Raw genomic sequence first — 20123 nt, 5'->3', positions numbered from 1 at the left:
ATGAAGGTGAGGTGCACTTTTGCTAAGTAGTGGGAGATGCTAGGCTGACAGGGTAGATGGAAGCCAAGTTATGCCTAATGATAAAATTTTAATTTTATTCTATAGTTGGAAAACTCCCAAGGTTTTTGCAAAATGCTCCAGGTCATTTTAAAGGAGTAATGGCATTTGTTACCATTTCAAATGAAACAGTTTTTTTTTTTTTTTTTTGAGACATAGTCTTGTTCTGTCACATAGGCTGGAGTGCAGTGGTGTGATCTCGGCTCACTGCAACTTCCACCTCCTGGGTTCAAGCGATTCTCCTGCCGCAGCCTCCCGAGGAGCTGGGATTATAGGCATGTGGCACCATGCCTGGCTAATTTTTGTATTTTTAGTAGAGACGGGGTTTTGCCACGTTGGCCAGGCTGGTCTCAAACTCCTGACCTCAGGTTATCCACCCGCCTCGGCCTCCCAAAGTGCTAGCTGGGATTATAGACGTGAGCCACCACTCCCAGCCCAGCAGCATTTTAATACCGAATTAAGCTTCTCAAAAAAGAGTAAGGGAAATCGTTGCAGGCCAAAAATAAGGAGAAAAGTGAAAAACGTGAGTGGAATGTCATCTGATATTTCAATGCCCTACATCATTTGTAGCATCAATCACAAGGGATTTGGGTTAACAACGAAGTAGGAACAGAAGACAAGGCCCATGTGAAGTGTGTATTTGGAATTGAGGCCTTGGGAAAAAGTCAGAATTCTCAAAGTGCCACATGTTTAGTGGAAAGGTGACTAGGAAAAAATCTGCCCACTACAAGAAAATTTGTACTCTAGGTGGGGAAAACAAACAAACAAACCCTTCTCTGAGAATTTGAACCATGAGTCTATACTCATACCGGCTCGGCATTCTAATTAAACCCACTGTGTAGCCAGGAACCCTCAAACTGAAAATAAAAGTGGAGTGAAACTGGGCTGGTAGTTCTTTAGGGTAAAAGATGAAAGTAAATGTAAATCTCCTTGGAAATTAAAAAGAAGTAGAAGTGGTCAGGTGCAGTGGCTCATGACCATAATTCAGCATTTTGGGAGGCTGAGACAGGAGGATCCCTTGTGCCCAGGAGTTTGAGACCAGCCTGGGCAACATGTGAGACCCTGTTTCTACAAAAAATAAAAAATAATTTTAAAAAATTAGCTGGGGTGGCCAGGCACGGTGGCTCACACTTGTAATCCCAGCACTTTGGGAAGCCGAGGCAGACAGATCACTTGGGGTTGGGAGTTCCAGACTAGCCTGGCCAACATGGTAAAACCCCGTCTCTACTAAAAATACAAAAATCAGCCAGGCATGGTGGTACATGCCTGTAGTCCCAACTACTCAGGAGGCTGAGGCAGGAGATCACTTGAACTTGGGAGGTGGAGGTTGCAGTGAGCCAAGATCATGCCACTGCACTCCAACCTGGGCAACAGAGCAAGAGTCAGTCTCAAAAAAAAAAAAATTAGCTGGGTGTGGTGGTGTATGCCTGTGGTTCCAGATACTTGGGTGGCTGAGGTAGGAGGATCTCTTGAGCCCAGGAGGTCAAGGCTGCAGTGAGCTGTAATCCTGCCACTGCACTCTCCAGCCTGAGTGACACAGCAAGACGCTGTCAGAAAAAAGAGAAAGAAAAGAAAGAGAGGGAGACAGAAGGAGGAGGAAGAAAACAGTTTGAATAAGTACACATTAATAACGTGAAAACTCTGATAAAATAGTTAAATGTTTAGAAAAAAAATAAGATACCAAAATTGGGCAAAAAGGAATAGATCATTTGAGTAGACCAGTAAGTATGAAAGCAGTTGAAATGATAATCAGACATTCTTCATCAGACCTATAAGATAATTCACCAAGGTTTCTGAATACCAGAACTACAGACTCGACTTACAAATATCAATAACATTACTACAGTAAAAACTATAAAAATATTATTTAAAATACTAAAAGATATTCTTCACAATAGCAATAAAAATGATAAAAGTAGCAAGGTGTTAAGTAAACCAAGAATACAGAAGACTTCCATGTAGAAAACTATAAAATGCTAATAAAAGACATAGAAGATGATCATAATAAATGGAGAGACAGTCCAAGTTCTTGGTTGGAATAACTTGAAATTACAAAGATGTCGTTATTCCCCAAATTAATTTTTTTTTAAGACAGTCTTGCTCTGTCAGCCAGGCTGGAGTGCAGTGGTGTGATCTCGGCTCACTGCAACCTTCGCTTCCTGGGTTCAAGCAATTCTCCTGCTTCAGCTGCCCGAGTAGCTGGGACTACAGGTGTGCGCCACCAGGCCTGGCTAATTTTTGTATTTTGAGTAGAGACAGGGTTTCACCATGTTGGTGAAGCTAGTCTTGAACTCCTGACCTCATGATCCACCTGCCTTGGCCTCCTAAAGTGCTAGGATTACAGGTGTGAGCCACCAGCCCAGCCAAATTAAATTATGTATATATGTGTGTCTTTATATAGACATATTTTTGTTTGTTTGTTTGTTTATTGAGACAGGGTCTTGCTCTATTGCCTAGGCTGGAGTGCAGTGGCATGATTCACTACAGACTCGACATCCTGGGCTCAAGTAATTCTCCTGCCTCAGCCTTCCAAGTAGCTGGGACTATGGGTGCATGACCCCACACCTGGCTAATGTTTTTTATTTTTATTTTTTGTAGAGACAAGCTCTCATTATATTACTCAGGCTTAAATAATATTTTAATGCATTCCCAATTCATATTTCATTTGGAATGTTTGAAGAACTTGTTAAATGCTCTAAAATTAATATGACAAAATAAAGGTCTACTAATAGCTAAACCAACCTTAAAAAGAAGAGCAAAGGAGTGACTTGTTGTACCAAACAGCAAATATACAAACACTAAGACAAAGCTGTAGGAAATAAAAACAGGAACAAGTAGACCAATGGAACAGATAGCTCAGAGACAAACTTATGTATACATGGCAAATTATTATAATAAAGGGAGTTCCATAAATCAATGGGAAAATGATTATTTAGCAAACAGTGATGAGAGCCGGGCACAGTGACTCATGCCTATAATCCCAGCACTTTGGGAGGCCAAGACGGGCAGATTGTTTGAGCTCAGGAGTTCCAGACCAGCCTGGACAATGTGGGGAAACCCCATTTCCACAAAAAATACAAAAAATTAGCCAGGCGTGGTGGCACACGCCTGTGGTCCCAGCTACTTGGGAGACTTAGGTGGGAGGGTCACTTGAGCCTGGGAGGCGTAGGTTGCAGTGAGCTGAGATGGTATCATTGCACTCCAACCTGAAACAGTGAAACAGTGAAAGCCTGTCTTAAAAAAAAAAAAAAAAAAAAAAAGGCCAGGCATGGTGGCTTATGCCTGTAATCCCAGCACTTTGGAAGGCCGAGACGAGAGGATCACGAGGTCAGGAGTTTGAGACCAACCTGACCAACATGGTGAAACCCCGTCTCTATGTTAAAGAAAAAAAAAAAAAAAAAAGAAATGGTTATGGGAAAACTGGCTCACTATAGAGAAAAATAAAGTTGGATCACTTCCTAATACCACATATAGAGGTGGACTCCAAGTATATTAAAAACTAAAATGTGAAATGTAAGACTGGAACATAGAAAAAAAGGTAGGAGAAAATCTTTGTGACCTAAAGCAGAGAACTCCTTAAGGAAAACTTCAGAAAAATAAACCATAGGCATAATTGCTAAAAAAGAAGAATTTAAATGCTTCCGCCACACACAAAACAGATAAGTGAGATGGCTATGTTAATTTACTTGATTTAGTCAATCCACATGTAAACATGCAGCAAACCATCACATTATACCCCACAAATGTATACATTAGTATGTCTCAAATTTCAAAAAAAAAAAATTTTTTTTTTTTTTTGAGATAGAGTTTCCTCTGTCACCCAGGCTGGAGTGCGATGGCTCAATCTAAGTTCGGAGCAACCTCTGCCTCCTGGGTCAAGTGATTCACATGCCTCAGCCTCCCAGATAAGCTGGGATTACAGGCATGCACCATCATGCCCTGCTAATTTTTGTAGTTTTTGTAGAGATGGGGTTTTACCATGTTGGCCAGGCTGGTCTAAAACTCCTGACCTCAAGTGATTTGCCCACTTCGGTCTCTCAAAGTGCTGGGATTCCAGGTGTGAGCCACCATGCCCGGCCTCTCAAAAAATTTTTAATCCAGTAGAACACCCTCCCACATTCAAATGGAACCTCAAAATGACAAATCTGCCACTCATTCCTAACCTCAGGTAACTACAAAGAAAGTTGCCTTCACACTGAGAAGTTCAGTGTGAGTCTGAGGTGAAGTCTCTGGGAAGACATAACCACAGGCTCATTTCTGTATATTTGGCAGCTCAAGTTCACATTATCTGAGTTGTCCCAAAAACTCTTCAAGCCATGAATTTAAAATGCTCCTGGACTGATGGTGCCAGAGTCAAAAGTAAATGAAATACTCTCTGAGGAAAATCTTTATCTTAGGCTTCAAAATGTCCACAAATGTTCTATTTTATTGAATTTAAGATGCTACTGATTACAAAATATACCATCAATTTATATGCTAGTAGAATGAAAAAAACACACTGTTAAATTATTAAGTACCATCAATTGTAAGACATACCCCAATTTCAGAAATGTTAACTATTAAAAAAATAAGCACAAGCACAGAAACAAACCTGCAAAGATGTCAGGTATTGGAATTATCAAATGTCAATTAGAAAACCCCTAAGCATATTATATTTAAAGAAAGAAAATACAAGTATAAATAAATTTGTAAGAAACAGAAGCCCATAAAAAGTGATGTAGCAGATTTGAAAAAAGAATCAAATCTTCCAGAAATTAATAAGAATGAAAAGTACTGAAATGGATGGACTTATTGATAAAATATTTCTGAATAAAGAATGGATAGGTACACATATTTAAGTCTGTTGAGTAACCACAAAAAGAACAGAAACAGAGTTCATAACTTCCAAACTAGTAGAAGGGATAAAATGGAATGAAGAAAAGCACCAGTTTGGGATTTCAATTTATAGTAGTGGTATGAACCCTTCAAATAAAAATAACAAAAGTTGGACAAATATCTGTTTTAAAATATCTATTTAAAGTTATTAAGGATCAAGGAATCAAAAATCAGAGGAGCCAAGATCCCAGAGAAAAAGGAAGTAGAGGTAAATAAGCCCAGCTAAATTGAAACTTCACAGTTTTATGGGGATAGATGAACAAAAAAATGAGTTGAGGGCCCTAATATCACAGGCTTTCAGTTGGGACCCCCAAAGGGCTATACTTAGGAGTAAGAATAAACCTGAAACCAGGCTCAAAAATGCAATCTCAGCCTCTGACAAATTCAGTCCTTACTTGGATTGAGATGATTCCTAATCTAAATTACTGCCAGAAGCTAGAATAGCTCTACCCTCTGGAGGAAAGTAACTTTATCCAGAACCTTGAATTTTTCTCTTCAAATTTATATATAAACTCTCTGGTATTAAATCAAAAATTACCATGCTTACAAGAAGACAAGACTGAATGATTGAAGACTAAGAGATAAACCTGGGGAATCAAAACAAATTCATAGGCAATCCAGATATTAGATAACAAAACATGTTTTTTAAAATATATGTGCTTTAAATATACAAGAAATTAGATGACAAGACGGATAATTTTGGCCAAGAACTAAAAACTAAAAAATACAAATAAAAAATCTAATGGAAGAACAGAAGGAATAAAGAACTCAGAAATGGGTACAAATTAGACACAACTGAAGAAATGTCTGAAGAAAATATCCATAATGAAGCATGGAAAGAAAATAGATATAAGAGCCAACAGACATATGGGACCGAGTAACAGGAGTCCCAGAAGGAAAGGGAGACAGAATAGGAGTCCCAGAGAGAAAGGCGAGCAGAAACACTATTTGAAAGTTAAAAGTCAGGGAGTATATGGTAACTCTCTGTACATTCTGCTCAATTTTGCTGTGAACCTAAAAACAGCTTTAAAATGTAGTCTATTTTTTTTTAAGAGAATAGCTAAGAGCTTTCCAAAACTGAGAAAGCCTTAGATGCGAGAAGTGTTATGAAGCAGCATGAAGACAAAGAAAACCTAAACCTAAGTACATTACAGAATGCTGATACCAACACAATGAATCTTAACAGGCAAAATTAAAAGACACATATTCAAAGGAAGAATAAGATGAACACTTTATACCTTTCAGGAATATTGGAAGCCAGAAAACAATAGAATAACATCCTTTAATGTGCTAAAATAAAATAACTGCCTACCTAGATTTTTTTTCCTTTTAGTGACCAGATCTCTCTCTGTTGCCCAAGTTGCAGCACAGTGGCATAATCATAGCTCACTGTAACCTCAAACTCTTGGGCTCAAGCAATCATCCTGTCTCAGGTTCCTGAGTAGCTAGGACTACAGGTGCGTATCACCACACCCAGACTTTTTTTTTTTTTTTTTTTTTTTGGTTTTTGGAGAGATGGGATCTTAGTATGTTTCCCAAGCTAGTCTCAAACTGCTGGCCTCAAATGATCCCTCTGTCTTGGCTTCTTGAAGTGCTGGGATTACAGGCATGAACCATAGCACACGGCTCTTGGACTTTTATACTTAGTGAAACTACCCTTCAAAATGTAAGGTGAAATAGGGAAATTTTCAGTCAAAGAAAAGCACACTATTCACAGTATGCCTAATTGGTCTGCCTAGAACTTTCAAAGCAATGTTGAATAGAAGTAGTGAAAACAGGATTTTTCCCAAAAGTGCAAAGGTTTTTTAACACAAGGAAATAAATCATTGTAATATACCACATTAATAAATTAAAGAAGAAAAAAACTCACATGATCATATAAATGGATGTAGAAAAAAAGCATTTGACATAATCCAACAATGACTTATGATAAAAACCATAACCAAATAGGAATAGAAGGAGACTTCCTTAGCATGATAAAGGACATTGCAATGGACCCAGTGTTAATGTCTCCCCCAAAATTCATTTGTTTAAATCCTCACCCTCAATGAAATGTATTAGTAGATGGGGCCTTTGGGAAGTGGTTAGGTCATAAGGGGTTGCCCTCTTGAATGGAATTAGTGTCCTTACAAAAACTTCTCCTGAGGATTGAGCATGGTGGCTCACACCTGTAATCCCAGAACTTTGGGAAGCTGAGGCGGGTGGATCACTTAAGGCCAGGAGTTTGAGACCAGCCTAGCCAACATGGCAAAACCCTGTCTCTACTAAAAATACAAAAATTAGCCAGGTGTGGTGGGACATGCCCATAATCCCAGCTATTCAAGTGGCTAAGGCACGAGAATTGCTTGAACCTAGAAGGAGGAGGTTACAGTGAGCTGAGGTCATGTCACTGCACTCCAACCTGGGTAACAGAGAGAGACTCTGTCTCAAAAAAAATAATAATACTCCAGAGATAACTCTCACTCTTTCCACCATGTAAAAACACAGTGAGAAGTTGGCAGTCTGCAACCCGGAAGAAGTATCTCACCAGAATCTGACCATGCCGGCACCCCAATCTTGGAATTCCCAGCCTCCAGAGCTGTGAGAAAGAAGTTTCTGTTGTTTATAAGCCACCCAGTTTATCATGTTTTATTATAGAAACCTAATGGACTAAGATAGAAATTGGTACAGGAAGTGAGGGTGCTGCCACAACATACACCAAAAAATGCGTAATGAGTAGAGGGTGGAAGAATTTTGAGATGCGTGCGAGAAAAAGCCTACATTGCCAGAAATGAACTATCAAGGGTGATGCTGCTGAGGGCTCAGGAAGAAAAGAGGAGAGTTGTAGAGAAAGCTTCCATCTTTTTAGAGAATATCTAAGTAATCACAAACAGAATGTTGGTAGAAATAGGCCATTCTGACAAGGTCTCAGAGATAAATAAAGAACATATTATTGGAAATGGTGATCCTTATAAAGTGGTGAAGAACTTAGCTGAATTCTGTTTATGTTCTAGTGTTCTGTAAAATAGAACTTGTGAGTCATAAAATTGGATATTTAGCTAATGAGATTTCTAAGTAAAGTTTTGAAGAAGTGCCTTGGTTCTCCTGTTAATAATAAAATGTAAGAAGAGAGAATTGACTTGAATATGAAATTATTGAGCAAAAAAGAACTAGAATTTAAGGATTTGAAAAATTCTCAGCCTATTCGTATTGCCAAAAAAAAGAAAAATGTGTATTCAAAGAGAACGCTAAAGGTGTGGCCAAGTAACCCTTTAATAAGGGGATCAGTATATGTGTGAAACATAGATTAATCAATCAGTCACCACAGCAGGAAAACTGCCAGGTTGAACTGAAGAAGCAGGAGATGGGAGGTAATGAAGGAAAGCTCTTGGTCTTCTGGAATTTTACAGTTCAGGACCATAGAGCTCTTTAGCCACAAACATATACTATTCTTGAAGACAAGGGAAGAGTAACCTGGAAGGCAACAGAGATCATCGGGGCTGCCACCTCAGTTTCGAAAAGGGGGACCATTGCCTCACTTTCAACGGGTTAGACAACCTCTACCCAAAGCTGTGTGGGCCTGGCAAAGCCCTGGGGGTGGAACTCCTGCCCAGTAGAGACACTAGAGCAGGTCCTTCACCCCAGTGGGTCTAGAAGTCCTGACATCACTGCCCCAGTGAAGCCTCATCTGTTTAAAATTGTACAGAAGTTCTAACCAGAGCAAAATAGGCAAGAAAAAGAAAAGCCATCCAAATTAGAAAGAAGTAAAACTGTGTTCACAGAAGACGTATCTTACATACAGAATATCTGAAAGAAACCTATTAGAGCTAATAAAAGCAACTCCATTTTTAGCATCCAAAAGAATAAAGTACTCAGGAATAAATTTAATCAAGAAGGTGCAAGATTGTGCACTGAAAAGTACAAAGCAGTGCTAAAAAACTAAAGAAGACCTAAACAAATGGAAAGACATCCCTTGTTCCTGGATTCAAATATTTAATATTGTTAAAATGGCAGTATTCCCCAAAGCAATCTACAGAGTCATTATAATCCCTATCACAATCTCAATAGCCTTTTTGACAGAAATGAAAAAGTTGGTCATAAAATTCATATGGAATTACAAGGGTCCCTGAATAGTCAAGATAATCTTGAAAAAGAACAAAGTTGGAGGACTCATACTTCCTGATTTTAAAACTTACAAAGCTGTAGTAATCAAAACAGTGTGGTAGTGGCATAAGGACAAACATATATATCTATGAAATCAAATTGAATCTAGAAATAAACCCTTATATCTACAAATCAATTGATTTTCCATAAGGGTAACAAGACCATGCAATAGGAAAAGAATAGTCTCTTCAACAAATGATGCTTGGACAACTAGACAGCCACATGCAAAAGAATGAAGTTGGACTCTTAATTCACATCATCTACAAAAATTAGTTCAAAATGATGCAAAGATCTAAATGTAAGAGCTGTAAAATTATAAAACTCTCAGAAGAAAACATAGAATTGTGATGGTTAATTTCATGTCAACTTGGATGAGCTATGTGCCCAGTTGTTTGTTCAGTAGCTAGTCTAGGTGTTTTTGTGAAAGTAGTTTTCAGATGTGCTTAATATTTAGAATTAGTACACCTTAAAGCAGATTAACACCCATAATGTGCGTGGGCATCATCCAGTCAGTTGAAGGCCTTAAGAGCAGTTACTGAGGTTTCCTGAAGAGGAAGGAATTCTGCCTCAAGACTGCAATGGAAAATCCTTGCCTGAGTTTCGAGCCTGGCCTACACTGATTTTGGACTCAAGACTGAAACATCAACTCAGTTATGAGTTTCTGGTATGTCCTAAGGATTTCTGATTTGTTAAGCCCTGACAATTTGTGAGTCAATTTCTTAAAATCAGTCTCTCTCTTTCATATATGTGTGTTATAATAAAGAATAATCTCGTTTTGTCCCAGGTTCCTGGCATAAAACATCAAAAACCTTTAGAATTTTGTTTTAGGGGTGCCTCTTATTCCAATGAGGTGAAAAAGAGGAATTACTTCTCCTATGTTAGGAGGCAGGAATGACCTTGATTCTAAAAATCTAATAAGGACAATATTAGAAAAATTATAAGCCAGTCTCTTTCATGGACATAGATACAAAAGTCCTAAACAAAATATCAGCAAAGTGAATCCAGTAATATACGAAAAGCATCCGCCTGGCGCAGTGGCTCAGGCCTGTAATCCCAGCACTCTAGGAGACCAAGGCAGGTGGATCACTTGAGGTCAGGAGTTCGAGACCAGCCTATCCAACATGATGAAACCCCATCTCTATTAATAATATAAAAAATTAGCCAAGTGTTGTGAAGGCACCTGTAATCCCAGCTACTAGGAAGGCTGAGTCAGGAGAATCCCTTGAACCCAAGAGGCGAGGTTGGAGTGAGCCGAGATTATACCACTGCACTCCAGCCTGGGTGACAGAGTGAGACTTCATATCAAAAAGGGGAAAAAAAAGGAAAAGAAAAGCATCATGAACGTCATCATGAACATGTTATATTTATTCCAAGAATTCACCATTGTTTTATTTTCAAAACTCTGTGTAATTCAGCACATTGATAGAATAAACAAGAAAAACATATAACCATCTCACATAGAGACATGAAAATTACTTGATAAAATTTATCTCCCAGCCAGGCACAGTGGCTCATGCTTGTGAGCACTTTGGGATGTCAAACTCCTGAGGTCAGGAGTTTGAGGCCAGCCTAGCCAAAATGGTGAAACCTCATCTCTACTGAAAATACAAAAATTAGGTGTGGTGATGCTTGCCTGAAATCTCAGATACTCAAGAGGATGAGGCACAAGAATCACTTGAACTCAGGAGGCGGAGGTTCCAGTGAGCCAAGATCACACCACTGCACTCCAGCCCCAGCAGCAGAGTGAGATTCCTTCTCAAGAAAAAAAAAAAAATTAACATCCATTCATACTAAAACTGTTTGCAGACTGGAAATAAAAGGGAACTTCCTTCGTTTGATAGAGTATTTGCAAAAGCCATATAGCAAACATTACACATATATGGTAAATTCTTGAACTTCCTCTACATACACAAAAAAATAATCCCCACTATACCATCTCCATTGAACATTGTACAACAGGAAGTCCTAATCAGTGCAGTAAAACGAAAAAGAAAAGGTGAGAGGAAGTGGCGGCAGCGGCGGCGGCCGGGGACGGCGAGAGCTGGGGCTGCGTGAGCTGCAAGCAACGGCTGAGGCGGCGGCGTGGGCTGGGCTCGACCGAGCGGCGGCGCCTCAGACTCCTCGGAGCTGGAGTCTACCCGGGCGGGCGCCTGAAACAAAGGGAAGCGGGCGGGTGGGCGGGCGGTCAGTTGGTCACCGCGGAGCCCGCCAGCGGGTGCTTGTGCAAGCTCCGAGTGCGGCCGGCCGGCGGGCGTGGTCTCAGGGCGGGAAGATGCCGCTCGTCCTGCCCGACCAGAGAAGCAAGTTCGAGAACGAGTAGTTCTTCAGGAAGCTGAGCCGCGAGTGTGAGATTAAGTACACGGGATTCGGGGACCGGCCCCATGAGGAGCGCCAGGCGCGCTTCCCGAATGGCTGCCGCGACGGCCGCTCTGAAATCGCTTTTGTGGCCACGGGAACCATCTGTCTTTCCAGTTTCTTCCGGCCAGCTGGCAGGGAGAATAGCGACAGACACCTAGCCGAGAGTTATGTCGACCTAGAAAGAGAAGCAGGCAAGCAGGAGGATGCATTAGCCCAACAGGCCTTGAAGAGACTCGGAGAAGGACACGGGAATTTGAAGACGGAGACAGGTTTCATCGGGAGTAAATGGAGGCGAGAGTTTCACAGCTGCTGGCAGTAACTGGCAAGAAGACCACAGGACCCTAGTCCTGGTTCCAATTTAGGTGGTGGTGACCTCAAACTCCGTTAATAGCACGGCAGATGTGTCCCACCCATCTGTACATACACATTGCTTCTACTTGGCAGAAATACTTGATTAAAAGACCAGACGCTGTGATAACTGGAGGTACTACGTCTATTTCTCAACCTTGGGCAGTAATAGACATCACACACTGCCATGGTTTTGCACTATGGTTATAATACCTGCATTTCGAATTTTTAAAGCATGTAGCCAGTAATAATTTGAAGTTTTTTTTTTTCTGTGCAAGTTTACCTTGATGGCATTATTTTAGTGAGTTGAAACTATCTACTTGTAAAGCTGTTTGTCTTCCATTTTAATTTAAAAGTTTGTGTCATTTTAAAACAGGTCAAGAAATTAAAATTATATGAGAGGGTTTCTCTATTTTTTCTAATTTTTTTTTGTACTTCTAGATGTTTTGGTTATACAGCTTCATTTTAGATAAGCATTCTTGTTTTTTTGTTTTGTTTGCCCCATTTTCTTTTGTGTTTTTATAGTTTTATAGCATTTTAAAGCTGCTGATGTTGTTTGCATTATTTACCGGCTGAATACCTAGTAGCATAGAGCTGTCACAGCGTTGTAACAAAGTTTACAGCTATGAAAGTTGCAGTATTCTTTTAAATGCTAATAATCAGCACTCTTTCTTCCTTTTTTTTTAAATTTTATATAGAGAGAGACAGGGTTTTGCAGTGTTGTCCAGGCTGGTCTCAAACTCCTGGCATCAAACGATCCTCCTGCCTCAGCCTCTCAGAGTGCTGGAATTACAGGCTCTTTCTTTTTAAACGTAAAAGTTTTAAATTGGTATTAACTCTGTAATCTGACCCAGACTGTTTTAGCTTCTGTTCTGTAATCATAAGTTTGGCTGGAGATATTCTCCATAGATGATCTTCTACTGAAATGCCTAAAGAAGTCACAGGCTGGCTTCTGTTTTATTCAGGGATTTTTTTAAAAAGTCAATCAGAAAAGGGATACTGGAGCTTCTTCATGTATGTAACAGCATATTAAACTGGAGACAGTGATGAATCAGCTACAAAGGTAATATTGTTTAAAATCATGTTTAAGGTAGGTGCTTTTATGTGTTTTTTATATTGCATGCTTTTGTAAAAACATGCTGGGTGATGATGGAAGATTAGTTTTAGAGAGAAAATGTTCATCTGTGCAGAGTATACATTTTCTTCCATTAATTCTGGAAAAAACATTTTCAGCTATATATATGGTATTTTGCAAAAGGACTATTAATAGAACCTTTTGAAATGAATTAATTGAATATTTTTTAAATAGGCTTTCTGTCAAATTGAGTGCAACTTTTTTTTTAGATACAGACTGGAAAAAAGTGCTAAGTCATTTGGCACCTCCTTACAAATATTTTTCATGGTCACATTTATTAAATGTTACTGCATTTCTGAATTTTTGAAAGATGTTATAAAATGGCATTATTTTAATGAGTGAAAAACTGACACAGTTCAGAAAATGAAGTCTGAATAAAGTCTTTGCATTTAAAATGCATATAACTACTTGATTGATGAGGGAAGTGTTACTTTCTTTGTATATAGATCTTATTTCATAAACAGATATCCTGTATCAGAATAAAAATATTTGTTATATATTTGAATTCATGCATGGTAAGGAGTGTTATAAACAATAATGCATCATTAAAGGCCATGCTGATCTTGGCGTAACTATAAGTACTATGAATGAATTTGGTTGGTTTTGGTGTTGCACAGCTCACATATTTACACACTCAGTGCCCTAATTTCCCCTGAGGGAATTGCTATTTAAGTGATCCTTACAGTGGTGTTTTATGGTTACTATATTACAGAGCTCCTTGGTTTTTTGACTTCTGCACTTAAATTTTTTTAAATAACATGATGATGGTACATTTTCCTCTATTGTCTAGCTAAGGGCTTTCAGTTCACCAGTAAATATGATCAAATGCTATTAAATGTTCCTGTTACCATCCTTCTGTAAATACTGGATTTTCCTGTCGTTTAGCCCCGTGCTGTTTCTGTCTGTCTTAATGCTGGCATTAAGATCATGAGCCCTTTTTCTCCATTAGTGCAGGCTTTTAAAACTACTTCTATTAAGTTATTGATGCAATTTGATATTTTTTCATAATTTATATTTAAACATTACATAATTGCATCATCTTTTCTAAATTCATCTCCATTAAAACGTGCCTTAAGCTACCAGATTGCTTTTGCCACCATTAGCCATACTGTGTGTTTGTATGTTTAATTTACTTTCACAATAAACTTCTATGTAGTTAAAAAAAAAAAAGGTATAAGAATCAGAAAGGAAGAAATAAAATTATTATTTGCAGACAATATAATTGTGTATTCAAAAATACCTACAGATAGATAATCAGAATTGATAAGCAAATTTAGCAAAGTCTCAAGGTAGAAAGTCAATATAGAAAAATCTATTGTGTTTTCAAGTATCAGGATCATTTAGAAAATGACATTTAGGCTGGGTATGGTGGCTCATGCCTGTAATCCTAGCACTTTGGGAGGCCAAGGTGGGAGGATTGCTTGAGGCCAGAAATTCAAGACCAGACAGGGCAATATAGTGAGACCCCCAACTCTACAAAAAAAATTTTTTATTTTTTATTTTTTGAGATAGAGTCTTGCTCCATTGCCCAGGATGGAGTGCAGTGGAGCAATCTCAGCTCACTGCAACCTCTGCCTCCCAGGTTCAAGCAATTCTCCTGGCTCAGCCTCCCAAGTAGCTGGGATTACAGGCACATACCACCATGCCTTGCTACTTTTTTGTATTTTTAGTAGAGACAGGGTTTCACCATGTTGGCCAGGCTTGTGTCAAACTCCTGACCTCACATGATCCACCCACCTTGGCCTCCCAAAGTGCCGGGATTACACGTGAGAGGCACTGCACCTGATCCCATTTCTTCAATACATAATTGGATAAAAGGAATGAAAATGGACAATTTACAGATTAGAAGACAGTTAAGAGATACACAAATCCATTTCAATCTGTGATCTTTAATCACACTGTAAATAATAATTTATATCACTTAGGAGGCCTTTTTTTTTTTTTTTTTTGAAACAAGATCTGGCTCCATCACCCAAGCTGGTATGCTGGGGAGCAGTCTTGACTGCACCCTTTTCCCTCCTGACTTAAGTGATCCTCCCACCTCAGCCTCCCAAGTAGCTGGGACCACAGGCACACACCACCACACCCAGCTAATTTTTGTATTGTTAGTAGAGAAAGGGTTTCACCATGTTGCCCAGGCTGATCTCCAACTCCTGAGCTTAAGCAATTCTTCTGCCTCAGTCTCCCAAATTGCTGGGATTACAGTTGTGAGCCACCAAACCCAGACGATAATTGGAATTCATCTTCTGAAGGGTATTTGATGGTATTACAAAATTACTGTTAAATTTTTTGGCATGATAATGGTATTGTGTTTAATTTTTTTTTTTTTTTTTTTTGAGATGGAGTCTCAGTCTGTTGTCAGGCTGGAGTGCAGTGGTGCACTCACGGCTCACTGCAACCTCTGATTCCCAGGTTAAAGCAATTCTCCTGCCTCAGCCTTCTGAGTAGCTGGAGTTACAGGCACGTGCCACCACTCCTGGCTAATTTTTGTATTTTTAGTAGAGACGGGGTTTCACCATGTTGGTCAGGATAGTCTCGAACACTTGACCTCATGATCTGCCTGCTTTAGCCTCAGGGTGCTGGGATTACAGGCGTGAGCGACTGTGCCCTGCCAAGAATGTTTCATTAAATATCTCGATTTTTAAGTTTTGGTGCTCCTTACATTTTGTGTTCAAGATAAGTACCTCATTTTTACTGTAGTTCCTGCCCTACTGGAAGAATTAGATATCTACATAGGGAGGAGGGGAGTGTTGACCCCTACCCCTCACCATACACAAAAATAATGTGAGATGGATCATAGATCTCAATGTGAATGAGAAAAAAATAAGGCTTCTAGAAGAAATATAGACGGGTATCTTCATGGTCTAGTGGTAAGCAAAGATTTCTTGCGGTGGAGGTGGGGGTAAGGAGGAGAACACTAATCTTAACAAAACTTCATAAATTGGATTTTATTAAAATTTAGAATTTTTGGTCATTAAGACACCACTGTAAATGAAAAAGTGAGTCACAGAGTGGTAGAATTTATTTTAAATACCTGTATCTGGCAAAGGACTCATGTCCATAGTATTCAAAGAATTCCTACAAATCAGTTAAGTAAAAGAAACACTGATAACTCAATTATTAAAAATGTGCAAAAGATAAACAGGCAGTTCACAAAAGAGAATTTCTAAATGGCCGATAAACATGAGAAGTTGCACACTATTATTAGTCATTAGGGAAATGCACATTAAAACCATAGTGCAGTATCACCCAGACTCACCAGTGACTAAAATGAAAAAGATGGGCTGGGCACAGTGGCTCACATCTGTAATCCAGCATTTTGGGAGGCCGAGGTGGGGTGGATCACCTGAGGTCAAGAGTTCAAGACTAGCGTGGCCAACACAGCAGAACCCCATCTCTACTAAAAATACAAAAATTAGCTGGGCATGGTGGTGAGCCCCTGTAATCCCAGCTACTTGGTAGACTGAGCCAGGAGACTCGCTTGAAGCTGGGAGATGGAAGCTGAAGTGAGCCAAGATTGCACCACTGCACTCCAGCCCAGATGACAGAGTGAGACTCTCAGAAAAAAAAAAAAAAATTGTCAACAACCTGTGTGAATCTCAAACACATTATGTTTAGCAAAAGAAGTCAGACACACAAGAACTTATACTGTATATAAGTTCTTATATACTGGGATTACAGGGGCTCACCACCATGCCCAGCTAATTTTTGTATTTTTAGTAGAGATGGGGTTCTGCTGTGTTGGCCACGCTAGTCTTGAACTCTTGTATGATTCTATTTTTTGCAATGTTCAAGAACAGGCAGAATTAGCAGCCAAAAAAACATGAAAAAAAAATCTCATCACTGGTCATTAGAGAAATGCAAATCAAAACCACAATGAGATACCATCTCATGCCAGTTACAGTGGTGATCATTAAAAAGTCAGGAAACAACAGATTCTGGAGAGGATGTGGAGAAACAGGAATGCTTTTATACTGTTGGTGGGAGTGTAAATTAGTTCAATCAATGTGGAAGACAGTGTGGTGATTCCTCAAGCATCGAGAGCCAGAAATGCCATTTGATCCAGCAATCCCATTAGTGGGTATATACCTAAAGGTTTATACATCATTCTACTATAAAGACACATGCACATGTATGTTTATTGCAGCAGTGTTCACAATAGCAAAGACTTCGAACCAACTCAAATGCCCATCAGTGATAGACCGGATAAAGAAAATGTGGCACATATACACCATGGAGTACAATGCAGTCATAAAAAAGGATGAGTTCATGTCCTTTGCAGAGACATGGATAAAGCTGGACACCATCATTCTCAGCAAACCAACACAAGAACAAAAAGCCAAACACGGCATATTCTCACTCATAAGTGCAAGTTGAACAATGTGAACACATGGACATAGGAAGGGGAACATCACACACTGAGGCCTGTCGGGGTAATGGAGGGTCTAGGGGAGAGGTAGCATTATCAGAAATACCTAATGTAAATGATGGGTTGATGGGTGCAGCAAACCACCATGTCACGTGTATACCCATATAACAAACACGCACATTCGGCACATGTATCTCAAAACTTAAAGTATAATAATAATAAAAGAAAAAAAGAATCCCTCACGATGCTGCCACATTGGGGATAACATTTAGGTATGACTTTTGAAAGGACAAAATATTCAAAGCATAGAACATTTACTGCTATAAATTTCCTTTTTAACTGTTTTTGCTGCATTCCATGAGTTTTGGTATGTTGTTTTTTACCCTTTTATTTGTTGTAAGATATTTTTAAATTTAACTTTTAACTTCTTCAGAAAAAAAAGAATAGGCGAAACTAATCCATGATGATAGAAATCAGAATAGAGGTTGTGTCTGAGCAGAGAGGAGGGCAGAGATCAGAAAACAACATGAGGGTCGTTTCCATTCAGGGCTGTGGCTAAGCCATATCTCGATCAGGGTTTTAGTTACATGGGTATATAAATTTGTCAAAACTCATCACCCTATACACTTAAGATCTATGCATTTTAAGATATTCATTGTAACTTAATAAAAATGTTTAACAAAAAAGTTTTTTGTTACATAAATATGTAGTAAGAAATTGTATTAGTTGTTTTATGAGGCAGAGTGACTTCCTGAGTAATTTACACTATATTTTTATTGCTGCATTTTCTGACAAAGAAAGTAGATTCATGCTTCCCTGTACCAAAGAAGGTAGCCAGGCCTTTGTCCATAGGGTCTTGGAACTCCTAACGCACAGCAGGGAGTTAGTTTTTCAGGGCTGAATAAATGGTCAAGAACCGAAAAACCAAGCCTCAGGTAAGTCTAGATCTGCGAAAATTTTAAGCTGAAGTGTCCCAGAAGGTTGAGACAGGAAGTAAGCTGGCTCCCTGAAATGCCAACAGTCCTGAAGCCTCAGGTGCACTGGGTAGGAGGACCCTGGGTAGGGAGTCCCCAAGCCCTTCTGGTGTTAAGAGCCCAGATACAGCAGTTTAGGGACCTTAGCAAAGACCCTGGAGACCAAACTTGGCAGAGAGGGGTTGAGACATAGTTTTTGCCTCCAGATGGCTAAGAAGAAAAGCAAGAGCTATCCCTGTGGCTTAAGGGCCTGTCTCACTTCTACTCTGGATAAACTGCAGAAACTCTGGAATTCTTACACAACACAAAGGTTGAACTTTTTTTTTTTTTTTTTTTTTTTTTTTGCCAACCTAGGTAAAGGAAGGATTAAGCCAGATTATGTTTGAAATAGACAAAAAACAAAAGCAGGACCTTTGCCATTTCTCATACCCAGTTGGGAAAATCATACCTAATATACTTAAAGTCAATTAAATGTCATGCATCACTTGTTACAGAAGAAAAAGTAGATGTTTGTCTTTTACTCTTGCAGATGATGTTAAAATAACTTTCCAATCATAAAAAGTTACTGTTTTAAAATAAAATTTATCTAAAATAACATGTTATGAACAAAGGACAAAATGCTTTTGAAGTTGCTAAGGAGGTTGACGAAATTATGAGAGTGAAAGAAGTTTGAGAATTTAAAAAGTTTTAAAAATGCTGCTGCAGGCAATAGGGTACAGAGAAATTTAGTGTGCTTAGTTACTTTTAGCAGAGTGACATAATTAGCTTTGGGGGTTCTGTGTGTGCTGTCTTTGTTTGTGATAGCGTCTTGCTCTGTCATCCAGGCTGGAGTGCAGTGCAGTGGCACCACCCTGGCTCACTGCAGCCTCCACCTCCCAGGTTCGAGTCATTCTCCTGCCTCAGCCTCCCGAATAGCTGGGACTACAGGTGCATGCCACCACACCTGGCTAATTTAGTATTTTTAGTAGAGGCAGGGTTTCACCATGTTAGCCAGGCTGGTCTTGAACTCCTGACCTCAAGTGATCCACACGCCTCAACCTCCCAAAGTGCTGGGATTACAGGGGTGAGCCTCCGTGCCAGGCTATGTTCTCTTTTTCACCGTATTGCTCTTATTCTTTTATTTCCTCCCTTTTTCCCACTAAACCATTAAAATGGCCTAGCTATGCCAGAGAACTATAATAAAAGCCTGCTGGAGTTATTTAAAGCCTCACTCTTAAAAGTGTGGTCCCGGTCCAAGGGCAGCGGCATCACCTGGGAGCTTGTTAGAACTGTAGAAACTCAGTCGCTACCCCAGACTTACTACATCAGAATCTGCTTTTTAACAAGACCCCCCCCGCCAGGTGATACATATGCATGTTAAAGTTTGAGAAGCATTACTCTAAAGCACAGATCTATCCACATTTTTACCTGGCTTTAAAATCTTTGATGTCTTTCAAATTGCAGAGTTGTATTTATACAAAGTGTACAACCTGTTGTTCAAAACTCTACAAGGTGACCTCTTTCAACTTTTCAACCTTTTCTCGCTCTGAGTCCCTACAGTTCTATACTCCATCCAGATTGGTGACATCTCTCCTCAAACACATCCAATACTCTTCCCTTTCCCATGCTTGTTTCCAGTTTATGCCCTCTTTTTTAAAGGTTTCCACCGCCCTCCTCTATTCACCCCAACCACCTTCCAAATCCCAGTCTTCCTCTGAAGCACACTCAAACCTGAGCTCTTCCTGATTGCATTTTATAGAGCCCCCTAGTTCAAAATGCTGTCTACCTCCCATGTCTTTAGCAACATGTATACATCTACTAACTCTTAACACATTCTCTTTCCTTGAAGTTATGTGTCTATCTGTCTCCCCGACTTCACCTTAAG

At 39.4% G+C, this 20123-nt stretch overlaps 1 protein-coding gene and 1 pseudogene across 5 annotated transcripts in view; one reads left to right on the top strand and one right to left on the bottom strand.

Annotated features, from left to right (window-relative positions):
* The window catches only part of LOC108593123 (intraflagellar transport protein 172 homolog), a 43578-nt gene that overhangs the window by 12589 nt on the left and 10866 nt on the right, over positions 1–20123 (bottom strand). The gene's annotated exons all lie outside the window — the stretch shown is intronic.
* On the top strand, positions 11129–14086 carry LOC100402893 (core-binding factor subunit beta pseudogene; annotated as a pseudogene). Its single transcript, XR_013522717.1, has 2 exons — positions 11129–11917; positions 12747–14086. The product of XR_013522717.1 is annotated as a core-binding factor subunit beta pseudogene (transcript).

Source organism: Callithrix jacchus, chromosome 9 (assembly GCF_049354715.1).
Source record: "Callithrix jacchus isolate 240 chromosome 9, calJac240_pri, whole genome shotgun sequence".
NCBI classification, from domain to species: domain Eukaryota; kingdom Metazoa; phylum Chordata; class Mammalia; order Primates; family Cebidae; genus Callithrix; species Callithrix jacchus.
The sequence above is the reverse complement of the archived record's forward strand: the minus strand, read 5'-3'. Positions and strand labels throughout refer to the sequence as shown.